We start from the raw sequence: 12,160 nt of genomic DNA, 5'->3' as shown, positions 1-12,160 counted from the left end.
TTTTTTTTTGCTAAAGTTTCTTTTTAACAACATTTGCAGTGCATGGTCATGATAAAGTTGATACACTCCTCGTTAGGAGGGTACAATACGCTACAAGAAAATAGAGACTTTAGATAGAAATTGAGAAATCACAATTTGCTTTTAAGCCACTACTTCTGTTACAACCTTTATATTACTCTGCTAGTGGTCACTTTTGGTTCTGCAACAAAGACAATTCTCTGCAGCACTGACTGTTGACACTTTCAAACATAAACACTTTCAAGCATTTGTAAAAGGTTAAAAATGTGTGTTTAAGCCAGAAATATGAGTTAAACTAATAGTTAAAAAGTTAAGGGATAAGAAGCAGGAGATCGCAGCAGACGGACGCCCGTCCCTGAGCCTGGTTCTGCTGGAGGTTTCTTCCTGTTAAAAGGGAGTTTTTCCTTCCCACTGTTGCCAAAGTGCTGCTCATAAGGGGTCATATGATTGTTGGGTTTTTCACCATATGTATTATTATAGGATATACTGTACAATATAAAGCGCCTTGAGGTGGCTGTTGTTGTGATTTGGCGCTATATAAATACAATTGAATAGAATAGAATAGAATAGAAGAGCATTCATAACTTATGGGGATTTAAGTTCAGTTCATGTCTTCAAACAAGGTAAAAAAAAATGGACACCCCCGTTATATTTTTTGTGCTTATTATGTCTTATTATATTTGCTGAATCACGGTTATCTTTACATGTTCTGTGGCATTACTTAAAGATACCACTAGATGGCGCCTAATGCTCAGGAGGAACGTAAACCCTCTTTGGAGGCAAATCTGCAGAATAAATCCTGCAGTTGAAACTGTAAACAAGCTCATGATCTGTGCCTCTTTATTTTAATGCACAGCTGCAGGATCTAGGATTGCACACCTCCCAGCCACCTGTCAGACCAGGGGGCACAACACAGTCAACTTATCAATTCTAAATCCACATAAGATTTACAGTTTTAAGACTTTGAAAGTACTGATAGAATTGTTTACCTGTGAGCCTGCAGTACATTGCATTTGTTACGATGCAGCTAAAGAGTCAACTGTCACAGCAAGCTAGCTTTCACTAGATTGTTCTTTAAAACATACAGATGTGGCTCTGATCCATTTGTTGTCAGTTTTTATGACAGGCACAGATTCATCATTGTCTTTATGGAAACTATGTACAAAAATGCAGTTTAAAATTTGTCTAAAGAATTAATATATATGATAAAAACCTGATTTCTATCTATTAAAGTAGTACTTTACCCTGAACAATGAATTTGTTTTGTATTTGTATCCATGAAATTAAGTCAGTGAAAAAAACACTTTATATATGAATTTATTAACTTTGCTGCTTCACATGAATTTTGTTAATAATAAGCATTACATTTGTTTTTTCATTTAATTATACACAGCAACATAATGACTCGCATTTGTGCAACTTACAGGCAAATATCACAATCAAACACGGCACTTACAACTGCATCAAAAACATGACCTGTTTGAACATTTATCCTCACAATATATGTAATATTTACTTCTTTTTCTTTGGTAAAACTGACATAATAGCAATAAACTGAAGAACAATGTAGTAGCAAAGCAATCAGCCATAGAAGTTTAAAAGAAAATCTATACCCTGTGTCCACAAACACTGAAAAACACGCTAAGATGAATGTGTGCAGCTGCATAATTCGAAAGATATAATACTATGGTGGCATGCTTAGTTTGAAAAACAACTGAAGTAAAGTCTCATAAATTCAATTTCCTTGAATCAAAATGTACAAATAGACACGTACAGTTTGTTCTAAATATATTCTGTGCACTGTCGACCTTCTGAATGATGTTCATGCTGTTTACAGTCTGGTTAAAGTAAAGAGAAGTGCGCACGGGTTTGCCACAACGCCTCAAATTTTGATCAGAAATCTTTGTAAAACCCACAGAACCACACAAATAAGAACAAAGAAATGAGACCAAAGCTAACTGATCCTGCAGAGAAACCAGATAATTGCAGTGGTGATAAAGACAATTATTATTATTGCTTTTTGTTTTAGTCTTTTTTCTTTTTTTTTTTAATAAAAATCTTTTTCACTGTTGAATTGATTTTCTTGTCTCACAAAAGTTGTGTGACTGTAACTCCATGTAAAGAACAGAAGATATCTACTAATCGGTTATACAAGTAATTGTTATCTGGGGTGTTGGGTGGACGGATTCGAGACCCTCAGCTGGACTGCAGTGGTTGGACTGGTGGACTACATCTTTTAGGGGGGAGATGGCATCTGGCTCTGATGGAAACACTGTAGCAAGACAAACTATCCACACTCAATCACAATCACTTGAGAATCACCAAATAACTTCACTCGTTTGTCTTAGGCAGTGGGACTAAGCTGGAGCGCCCAGAGAAAACCCACACAGACACAAGGAGAATGATGTAAACAGAAAGGTCAAAGGTCAATTGGCGGTCAAAAGGTAGCTGAAGGATAAGCTATTTGTTTATTTGAGTGATTTATTTATTTGATTCAATAAAAGGACTAGATGTTGTAGTCCCTGATAATGCATTGCTTTAAATGGCGAGAATCTTGAGGGATGCCTGTTATGAGGAAAGGCAGCCCAGAGACATCGTTGTGTGCCTCAACTTTCCATCTTTAAGGCTAATCTGCCATTTTTAGGGGGATTAGATTTCTGATCTAGATTATCATATTTATGATTTGGGACACAGCGTCAGTACTGGACCTTGGATTCATCGGGTGTTTCGGCCATTATCACTAGACACCCTCGTCAAGGAGGCCCTGCCAGGGTTGATCAGGCCCTGGAGTGTCTGTGGTTTATGTTAAATTGTTATTTCTTTTCTTCTTTCTTCTGTTTAGTTTCCTACAGTTCATCTATTCACTGCAACTGAGAAATAATGCTTAACTCTTTAGCATTTATGGAGCTTCACTTCTTTAAAGGGATAGAAAAGGTGATAGAGAGAAGCAAGACAAAAGGGACAAGATAGGAGAGAGCAGAGAGGAGAGCCAGAAGGGGGGCGCCTGATCTGGCTTCCCACACCTCCCCGCTGGATCGGTCTGTACGCTCTACCTCCCCACTGCCTCCCAGAAAAGGGAAGAAGAGCAGATAATCATTTTTTATTCATTTATTTGTTCATTAGTAGAAACAAAGAACATGAACACCACCTCTGCTCTGTCCGATGTCACATAAGACGTCACTGATTGGATTGTCTTCTATAGCTTCCACTTGATTAGCTGAAGCGAAACCAAAAGGAACAGCAGTATGACGCTGTGCAAGTTTTGATGACACGTTTAAAGTCATTGATATACTTTTACATAGTTCTGAAAAAACCAAACCTGAGACAAATCCAGAGGTCCGAGTGTCACCTTCAGGTTTTCTAACATCACAAAGTTTTATCAACAGAATTATTGAAATGAGTAGAGCTGCAACACAGACTGTTAAAAAGAATGACAACACAGAGACAACAGGCGGGGAGAGTGATGTATCACAAGAGGTGCAACCAGGAGGAGGTGTGGATGTAGGTGGAGGTGTGGTGGTGGGTTTGTCTAAAACAAAGCAAACACAGTCATGAAGTTGTCGTCACATTGTGAACATTGAAACCTGCAGAAACACAGACAGGTGAGTGTGTCACCTGTGATAGTGATCCAGCTGGATGGAGACTCTCCATGACCGCTGATGTCACACTTGTAGAGGCCTTCATCAGACCTGGAAACATGCTGGATGGTCATTGGCTCTTTTCCGATGAAGACGCCATCTTTGAAGAAAGCAGCTGTGAGGTTGGGGGGAGTGGTGTTTGTTTTACAGAGCAGAGTGACGTCATCTCCCTCCATCACAGGGAGGACAGGACTCTGCAGGATCACTGATCCACCTCAACACAGAGACAAACTACAGCATTTCATCCATTTACACACAGCTTCATCAACACTAACTCCACACACTCAGCTTACCAGCGACTGTCAGGTTAACCATGTTACTGATGGTACTCTGATTGGACTCACACCAGTAAACTCCACTGTCCCATGTAAAGAGATCAGTGATTTTCCAGGAAGAACTATTCTTTTTTTCCCCAGTCGACCCCACACAGAGTCCTGTTTTCCGTGTTTGTGTTTCTCCTCAGAGTCCATCCAGCAGAGCTGTCGTCCTCCTCACAGCTCAGAGACACAAAGTCATCTTTAAAGAACTGAGAGCTGCTGGGACTCACAGTCAGACGAGCTGTGAGGGTTAAAAGAAAAATTATGTTGATCTTTTTTAAAAATAATGCCACAAAATTATTCCTACATTCAGTAGTTTTACATTAGTGACCCCCACTGAAAGAAGGAGTAACAGACTTGGTTATTTAACATAATTGGAATAAATAAATGAAAAAAGGTTACTGACCTTGATTTGCTGCACAGCTCAGCACTAAGATCAGAACTGAAGAGAAATAAAACAGTTCACTGAATCACCGAGAGGAAAACAATTTAGTTTTCTAAAGGTAACCAAGGAACATTAAACTCTGGTGTCTCTTTTTATTATGTGGCAACCACATATTAAGAGGAGACACTAGATTGAAGAAAAAGAAGATAGAGATGCACTGTAAAAAAATATTCCGTAGAAAAACAGAAAATGTCCTGGTAATTTTCTGCCAGTACATTTTCTGTTTTTTTTACGGAGGTTTGACGGACCTTTCTGTAAATGATAAAACGGAAAATTCTGTAGATTTACAGTATACTCTCTGTACTATTTACGGACATTTCCTTCAGCTATAAAACAGAAAATTCCGTTTATTCACAGTATATTTTCTGTATCATTAACTGATATTTTCCGTTAATAGAAAAATTGAAATTTCTGTTTATATTACTATTTCCAAGCACTTCTTTTCACTGTAACTCATTAAATATAGTTCTTTATATCCTTAAACATACATTTCTATGCAATTACAACCTAGTACACCATGTACTCAAAAATTCATAAATTAAAACTTAAATTAATTTGTGCTTCGTACACAACAACATTGGTACAATTAATGTTAAATATTCTTTTATTCTCCTTAACTCAAACACTATACTAAAATATAATGACAGCATCCATCTTGTCATAAAACTACTAAACAGCTGATACATGAACAAAATAACTCACAAGCTTTCAAATTTGAGCATTTTTATTTCCTTGAAATCAGGTTGCCCTCATGTAAATGTGTTTATTTACATTCATTCAAGTGGCTACCAAGTGTTTTCTTCAAACAGGACACCTGACAAACAAAAAATGTCATATTTAACGACATGTTCACATTTAATAATATCCATAGTACCTTTGAGTTATAATCACTGCCTTGTGGTAGTTTTGCCTCAGCCAAATGGTTAAGGTGTGGTTTACATCCATCTCTGTCCACTTATGATACAGTATACACATGTAGTCAGTTATAGCCAAACACCTTTGATTACTGAATTGCATTCACTTCATTAATGAAGTGAATGTAATTCACATTTGTGTGAACATTTGTCTGAGATTAACTCTTTGGGCTCTTTACCTTACAATATAACATACTTGAGTCAAAATTTGTTGACTGTTTAAGTGGTGCCACATGAATACAACTGAACAGATCTAAAGAAGATGTTCCTGAACTTTGGGTTTATTCGAACAGGACTGATGGATAACCACAGGACTTTTCCCCATATGATAACTACAACACATAATAAATTAAGACAGATTACTGTCCCAAACTTAAAGATAAAAGTGTATTTACAGGACTTATTTTGTCAGTGAGGAGCAAAGTATAATTACAGTGGGGCAAAAAAGTATTTAGTCAGCCACCGATTGTGCAAGTTCCCCCACCTAAAATGATGACAGAGGTCAGTAATTTGCACCAGAGGTACACTTCAACTGTGAGAGACAGAATGTGAAAAAAAATCCATGAATTCACATGGTAGGATTTGTAAAGAATTTATTCGTAAATCAGGGTGGAAAATAAGTATTTGGTCAATAACAAAAATACAACTCAATACTGTGTAACATAACCTTTGTTGGCAATAACAGAGGTCAAACGTTTACTATAGGTCTTTACCAGGTTTGCACACACAGTAGCTGGTATTTTGGCCCATTCCTCCATGCAGATCTTCGAGAGCAGTGATGTTTTGGGGCTGTCGCCGAGCAACACGGACTTTCAACTCCCGCCACAGATTTTCTATGGGGTTGAGGTCTGGAGACAGGCTAGGCCACTCCAGGACTTTCAAATGCTTCTTACGGAGCCACTCCTTTGTTGCCCGGGCAGTGTGTTTTGGATCATTGTCATGTTGGAAGACCCAGCCTCGTTTCATCTTCAAAGTTCTCACTGATGGAAGGAGGTTTTGGCTCAAAATCTCACGATACATGGCCCCATTCATTCTGTCCTTAACACGGATCAGTCGTCCTGTCCCCTTGGCAGAAAAAAAGACCCATAGCATGATGTTTCCACCCCCATGCTTCACAGTAGGTATGGTGTTCTTGGGATGCAACTCAGTATTCTTCTTCCTCCAAACACGACGAGTTGAGTTTATAGCAAAAAGTTCTACTTTGGTTTCATCTGACCACATGACATTCTCCCAATCCTCTGCTGTATCATCCATGTGCTCTCTGGCAAACTTCAGACGGGCCTGGACATGCACTGGCTTCAGCAGCGGAACACGTCTGGCACTGCGGGATTTGATTCCCTGCCGTTGTAGTGTGTTACTGATGGTGACCTTTGTTACTTTGGTCCCAGCTCTCTGCAGGTCATTCACCAGGTCCCCCCGTGTGGTTCTGGGATCTTTGCTCACCGTTCTCATCATCATTTTGACCCCACGGGATGAGATCTTGCGTGGAGCCCCAGATCGAGGGAGATTATCAGTGGTCTTGTATGTCTTCCATTTTCTGATGATTGCTCCCACAGTTGATTTTTTCACACCAAGCTGCTTGTCTATTGTAGATTCACTCTTCCCAGTCTGGTGCAGGTCTACAATACTTTTCCTGGTGTCCTTCGAAAGCTCTTTGGTCTTGGCCATGGCGGAGTTTGGAGTCTGACTGTTTGAGGCTGTGGACAGGTGTCTTTTATACAGATGATGAGTTCAAACAGGTGCCATTCATACAGGTAACGAGTGGGGGACAGAAAAGCGTCTTACAGAAGACGTTACAGGTCTGTGAGAGCCAGAGATTTTCCTTGTTTGAGGTGAACAAATACTTATTTTCCACCCTGATTTACGAATAAATTCTTTACAAATCCTACCATGTGAATTCATGGATTTTTTTTTCACATTCTGTCTCTCACAGTTGAAGTGTACCTCTGGTGCAAATTACTGACCTCTGTCATCATTTTAAGTGGGGGAACTTGCACAATCGGTGGCTGACTAAATACTTTTTTGCCCCACTGTAGAAGTGCTTGTTCTGATGAAAAGTTAAACTGTAAACAGCAGCATAGTGAATAAGGATCTGTGTCCACGAATCCTCAGCAGTGACAACACTTAAACATCATAGTTCAAAATCCTTAATGCACACCTTTTTCTCCACGGTGTTCAAATTCTCTAAGCTGGTTAAGTAGAGGAAAAAGTCTGACATATTTCATGACCATTAAATGTTAGACAAGGCTCTGAAAACGAGGTTACAGTTACAAACAAAAACCTCTGCTTGTGCGCACAGACCCTAAATCACAACAAATAAGACAATAGTAAGACAAATTACTACAAAGTCTTGTTACCACTCTTCATATAACAGTGTGACAAAGTCCTGAATGCAGCCTGCATGTTAGTACATCAAGGTCCATCTGAGCTTTAAGTAAAATACACACAGCTTTTCCTTGGGTTTTAAGAGTTGCTCAGTTCATACAGGAACTGCAGCAGTCGGGATTAACGTGTCGCTGTGTTGCTCCTCCGTGTCAGCCATTGAGACTAGTCGCAATTTATTCTGAGGAAAAAAAGAGAAACAACAAGACATTTTTAAAAAGTTTGTATTTTTATAATTTTTTTTTACCTAGAGCATAAACAACATAAACAAAAAAAGGATTAGGGCTGTGCGATATGACGATATATATCAGATTACGATATAAAAATGTCTATCGTGTCATATTATACACTATTCTTTGTTTTGTGGTGTTGCAAAATAAACTGTTTACGGCAATATTTTTTTCATGGTTTTGATGGTCACTGTAGTTGCTATATTATTTCTTAAAGTTCTCTCCTTCTCTTATACTTAAAATAACCACACTATGGACGGACAAGTGACTGTTTTTACGCGTACTTTCGTTACCAACAATGAGGATAAAACCATCGTGTGGCTCCGCCGTCCGCTTGTTTATTTTCCACATAAACCTTTCACAATAAAGCTCAAGTTTCTGTTGAGACTTTTCAAACTAAACTGAAATGATATACATTATTCTCAAACATAAAATTTCAGAATATGCATCAAACAAATGACCTCAAATAAAAACATCAAGTAACTATAAATGGCGCTTATAGTCACCACGCAGATGAAGGCACAGAGAATACCAGCATGGCCAGCAAGGATGAGGCAGAACCAGAAGGACCAGTCAAAACAAATCGAGGACCTTATTGTTAAATGAGGGGCTACCTCTGTAGCATGGACATGGTTTGGTTATGAAAAGTCTGACACGCCCCAGAAAACTGTACTATGCAAATTATGCCACAAACTGGTCCCCACCACCACTCGAACACGACAAACCTCTTTAACCACCTACACAAGAATCACATGAAAGAGTTTCGAGAGAGTTTACGAATGAAAAGCAAAAAAGAGTCGTCAGGTGCTCAAAATAATCCTTAGACTCAAACGTTAGAACAGGCTTTTCCTTGCAGCACGCCGTGTAATAAATACTCAGAAAGAAAATGGCGGCCATTTAAACTCATGTCTAAAAATGTATAGTTTCATGCATCGGTCAAAACACTCGACTCCAGGTACACGACGCCCAACTGAAAACATTTCACATAAGTCGAGTTGCCCGAGAATCACAGAATTTACAGAAAATGCACTATTTTGTGATATATATCGTTATCAGGAGAGATACGTCTTATATTGGGATATGAGATTTTGGTCATATCACGCAGCCCTACAAAGGATTATAATTCACGTAGAGTTGCATACACATAACACCATTCTGTTGCAACAAAAGCAGCTTATAATTAAAGTAACATACATACCTTGAAAAACTAAATCAACCACAACATTAAACTCACCTTGTGTTTGTAGAGAAGGTGATCAGGGTTTTTCTTCATTTCCTGAGACCAGCTGCTCTGGATCATCACCAGCTTGTATCTTCATCTTTTTTTTTCCACTCGGGGAAGTCTTTCCTTTTCTTGGCCATTGCTCTGCACTGGAAAACCAAAGTGTGTGATCAAAGGTGAAATAAGGGATATTTTTCCACTGCAGGACTTAAAGTGCTTCAAGTAGTGATAGCTGTTGATCCATTTCTCAAATAATCTGTAAGGATCTGGATTTTTAAGAAAGATACAAATATCTCTGCTTATATTTGGCTAAAAGCTTGATATAGACAAGGCATATAGAGCCCCTGCACACCAGCACTGCGCTTACATTATAGTTCAATCAAGAAATAGTTATTATTGATTTATTATTGAATTTTTTTAGTAATAATTTTTAGTATTTAATCACATTAGCACAGTGGGGTGACAAAAATATTCCACATACAAAAAAATGCTGCTCAGCATTTCATAAATTACATTTTCAACAAATGTTGGAGTAAAAACACAGTTACAGGGAAAATGTGTCTGTCTGTAAATATTAACTAAACATTTCTATGTGCTACAAAATAGACATACTGTAATTGTAAATGTGCTGAGGTGAAACTATACTTTCAATAATTTTACCACTACAGTCTGTTAACCACCGAAATAATCTATGCTGGTCAGCTAGCTAAAAGTCTTTACTTTAGCAGCCCAAATCAGAGGCTAACATTAGCATTTGCTAGCGTCAGCCAGGAAGGTCTGAGGCTTAAACTAGGGTTAGTGTAACTTTGCCTGAAACCCTTTAAAGTGTACAGTAGAGCCAACTGTAAAACACAGGTATTGATACAGTACTTATTAGAGTCCTAGAATAATTTCTAGAACCATGAAGTTCTCACTTTCCCAGTTATCCACATCGCTGACTTTCGCTAATTAGCTAGTCAGCAGTCACAGCTGTGTAATACCCAGAGAGACACAGACAGCTAACTTTAATATTTATGAAAACTGGTTCAGCCACTGAAGGGCAAAACTGGTGGTATCACAGTAAAAATTATTTTAACATTAACTAAAATAAAGCTTAAGTCATGTTAAACCTAAATAACAATTATTTTAAAAAATGAGTCAGCAAAATATTCCTGACTTGTCTGGAGACAGCCGAAACCAGTTAACAAATAAATTAACAATTCTTTCTAAATAAAAACACGGAGTCTTTTGAAAAACATTATTTTAATAAAACGAAACATGAGTTTTAATTCTTACCACAGAAATTTGAAGGCAGTTTCTCCAACTTCAGAATCCAAAATCCAGATGAAGCCTGAAAGAAGCCTAATGGCTGCTCTTGCGCTTACTTTTCCCTCCTTTTCAGGTTCTTTTTCCCACAATGCATTGCAGTAGTTTAGAAATACAGAAAAATACCTGTAAATGACTAATACGGAAAATTCCTTCACGTTTATACAGTAGATTGTACTGTATTTTTACGGATTTTTTTTACAGTGTGGATACGATGCACTGTAGAATCCAGGCAACAACATCACCCGAGAAGTGAGGAGAAACAGGACTACACAGTAAAGAGACCTCCAAAAGTACAGCGAGAAGTTTGGATAGACCTGCAATGAGATCAAGATGCAGAGATCCATGCCATTCGTATATAGGTGTTTTTTTTAATGTGCAGGGTAAAGAGGGCGTACCATAAACAAATACAGACAAGAGGGGTATGTTGCATCTGGGTTATAAAGTATTGAATCTGGGATAGCATTGTATAGGGCAGACACCTCCAAGAACTACAAAGTAATGTCTTGATTTTTTTTCTTTTTTATGCTGCTACTGTGCAAGAAAACTCTGCGGTCCTAAAAATAAAACCTGAGCAGTTAAAGTGTTTTCATCAGAAACAGGAAACTAGATCACCGCACAGCTGCTAGTTTCCTGTTAATCACAGACTGAAAAAATAGATGCTCCACACAGATTAATGCATCATCTTAGTGTTAAATGCAAACGCAGAACAACTGCGTTTGCGTTTAACACTCACAGTGCTACCTGCTCTACTTCCTGAAATAAGGCTTTTAGTTTTATTTGCTAAAGTTGAAAGTGATTTTTATGCTTTACTTGTATTGAGAATGATTTAATAATCTTGAATTAGAATATTGATTGTTAATTTAAGATGGTTAATTTAAACAGACAGTCTGAGCCACACCTTGCCTCATTGGTGAGACTGGTCTAACCCATTTACCGTAACATCAGAGGAAAGGACACCACACTGCTGCTGCTGCATTACCAAACAAGTTGTCTGCAGGCACTGGCGACATCATACTGCTCAATTCACTCACTGAGACCACAGCCTCACTTCAGGTTTGACAGCATTTCTAGCAGGTAGCGGCAGACAGCTTGAAAGTGAATTGAGGCTGCAGTTTGGGGGAGGTCTCAGAGGGGACTGGCAGCAGGGTGGGTATATCCACAAATACTATCATATGTAGATAAAGAAACAGAAGGGATGAAACTGGTCTCCATAAATGATCTCCAATTCTAAATGGATACTTTATATAACATTTCTTGCTAGTACTGGTTTCAACCATCTTTTGCCTTCTTCATGGCGGAAATTTATTCACCTCAGAGAATTTAGTCTATATTGGCAAGATATCATCACACAGTTGCTGAAGACTTGTCAGCTACTTGTCCACAATTCAAAGCTCTCCTTTCACCAAATCCAAAAGGTTCTCTAATGCATGTGGTGCTGTGGCACATCAGCTTTAACTTTCCACATGTTGGGTTGTCAGAAATGTTCTTCTGCACAACTTGGATGCAATAGGTGGTCAATTATACTGAGTTACAGCAATATGATTGGCCATTTGTTGTCGATTCAGTTTTGTTTATATAGCACCAATTTACAATGACATTCACCTCAAGATTTTGCCTAATATGGTTGTGCAGCAAGGTAATATACATCAACACTGGCAAGAACTCATTCTTCACTCATTTAGCCTA

At 38.3% G+C, this 12,160-nt stretch overlaps 1 long non-coding RNA gene across 1 annotated transcript; it reads right to left on the bottom strand.

Moving 5' to 3' along the window:
* Positions 1–7,370: 7,370 nt before the first annotated feature.
* LOC112431483 (uncharacterized) lies at positions 7,371–10,564 on the bottom strand. Its single transcript, XR_003022537.2, has 3 exons — positions 10,442–10,564; positions 9,179–9,315; positions 7,371–7,895 (listed from the first exon to the last, which is right to left on the bottom strand). It is a non-coding gene; the product is annotated as an uncharacterized LOC112431483 (long non-coding RNA).
* Between the last annotated feature and the right edge of the window lie 1,596 nt (positions 10,565–12,160).

This window comes from Maylandia zebra, unplaced genomic scaffold (genome assembly GCF_041146795.1).
Source record: "Maylandia zebra isolate NMK-2024a unplaced genomic scaffold, Mzebra_GT3a scaffold02, whole genome shotgun sequence".
NCBI lineage: Eukaryota > Metazoa > Chordata > Actinopteri > Cichliformes > Cichlidae > Maylandia > Maylandia zebra.
The sequence above is the reverse complement of the archived record's forward strand: the minus strand, read 5'-3'. Positions and strand labels throughout refer to the sequence as shown.